Source organism: Citrus clementina, unplaced genomic scaffold (genome assembly GCF_000493195.1).
Source record: "Citrus clementina cultivar Clemenules unplaced genomic scaffold, Citrus_clementina_v1.0 scaffold_1, whole genome shotgun sequence".
In the NCBI taxonomy this organism is placed as follows: Eukaryota; Viridiplantae; Streptophyta; class Magnoliopsida; order Sapindales; family Rutaceae; genus Citrus; species Citrus x clementina.
In genome coordinates, this window is record NW_006263303.1 from 20,713,736 (window position 1) to 20,716,028 (window position 2,293).

Below are 2,293 nucleotides of genomic sequence, written 5' to 3' on the forward strand. Positions count from 1 at the left end.
CTTGGAGGGGGGGGCGTGGTAAATTTTAAAAATGACAGGAAAAGATGCAAAATTTTTAGCTGTCCATAAAGGTAGAAGTGAACAAGTTCTTCGGGATTGGTTCATTATATGGTAAGATATGAAAACAATACAATTATGCGCAAAAAACAGACAATTGTAGTGCAAGTCGTGGCCTATAGAAAAAGATACAGTATTTAATACACGGCAGTGCCTACATCACCTATTACAATCCAGTAATAATAAAGCAAGGGGGTGGAATGTCCCATAATTAAGGATGTATAATTAAAAAAAAATAAACCGATTATTTTTATTAAAAAAAAGAAGATAAAAGAGAGCAAAATATGATGAAATAATGATAAAAATATTTGTCCTTTTTGTGAATTTTTAATTAATACGTGTACAAATGATCATTTTTAATTAAGTAGCATATAGACTCATAAATATGAATTAAGACTTTTGTACATGCGCGGATTGCAGATAAGTGATACTTCAAATCAAGAGGAATACAAGTCAGGAGCCTAATAACAGCTACGGTAGATAAGCCTGCCCAGAAGTTACAATTGAATGATGTAGTCCAACGATTGGGTGTGGCCTATCACTTCGAACAGGAGATAGAAGATGCATTAGAAAATATCTATCATGATAACTTTGACAATTGTTGATGCCAAAATCCATTGAGTCCGCTAGTGACTCGATCTCAGATCCCTGCATCAGCATTAAATTTGTTTGGTGGGAAGCTGCTGGTTGATTTCCAAGAAGATCCTCCGACTATTAACAGAATATTCATGAGCAGATAATCTTCAAGCTGCGAATCAGCAAGTACATGAATTACAGAGAATGGTCAGGGGTGCTGGAAGTTTTTCCGTCGAAAACTCTCCGCTGCTCAAGTCAGTTTATAAGTTTACGGGAAAAACAAAATATTTAATTTATAGTTTTTGTGAAGAAAATAATCTTAAGTAAATGTAATAGAAAAATCAAAATTGAGAAAGAAAGTTCAACCTCCATTACCATGATTTTCTTTGGGTTTTTATAAACACCCCACACCCACGACCTTAGATCGTGGCAATTAATGAATTAAATTCATACCCTGATTTTTTGGAGGTGATCTGTGGCGGTTATTTTGATTGAGTCATGCTTCCTGGTGACTTGGTCCAATGTCTCCTCAAACCCATCTGCTTGAGGTCACCAAAATTGCCACATGGTCGAGATAGCTTGCCCAAGGCCACAAGATTTAGCCTCTGGTCGAGGTGATTGCTCATGGTCTCAAGATTACCACCTAGTCAAGGTGGTCTGCTCGTAATCTCAAGATTACCACCTGGTTGAGGTGGTCTACTCATAATCTCAAGATTACCACCTGCTCGAGGTGGTATGCTCATGGTCTTAAGAATTACCACCTGGTCGAAGTGGTCTGCTCGTAGTCTCAAGATTACCACCTGGTCGAGGTGGTTTGCTCATAATCTCAAGATTACCACCTGGTCGAGGTGGTATGCTCATGGTCTTAAGAATTACCACCTGGTCGAAGTGGTCTGCTCGTAGTCTCAAGATTACCACCTGGTCGATATGGTCTACTCAGGGTCACAAGAATTACCTTTTATTAGTCTATCAACCATTTGCTCACTTTTTATTTTAGGAGATCATGGTTATCCTATTTTATTCCCCCAAACAACTATCTTTAAGTGTTGTAATTCATGTCGGCATGCTTCCTCAACAATTCTTTCCTTTTGAAAGTCTTTCCTTGCCTCTACTTCCACCTTTTCCATCACTCTTGGGTGTTTAAGCTTTTTTGATAGGGCGCATTCTATAAAAATGTCCTGAAATGGGATTATAATTTGAGTCATACATGGGATTATAATTTGAGTCATACATGTATATGTTGATGTAATTTATGAAATTTTTTTAGAAACTACAGCAAAGAAATGTTGAAAGGGCTCATAAACAGTATATTTTGTGGATCCTTGCTTTGAGTATAATGAAATGGCAAGAATTGACATCCCCGAATTTTTTAACACCGTTAGATAAAAGCCAGAAGCACTTTGGGTTGGGTTTTAGAGCCATGACAAGCAGCAAAGCCAACCCAATCTAAATCTCGGCTTTAATCCTAGGCCCTTTCTGGTCCAATCAAATTTTAAACTGATTCCACACCTAAAAAGTGTCCCAATTTGGTTGGATTTAAGGATGATAAATTGGTCTATTTAAATTGTATATCCAAACATTTAATCTAATTGAATTGGATAATATCCATCTAAAATATTTTTGAATGTGGATATGGATAATTTTAAAAATATTTAATTAG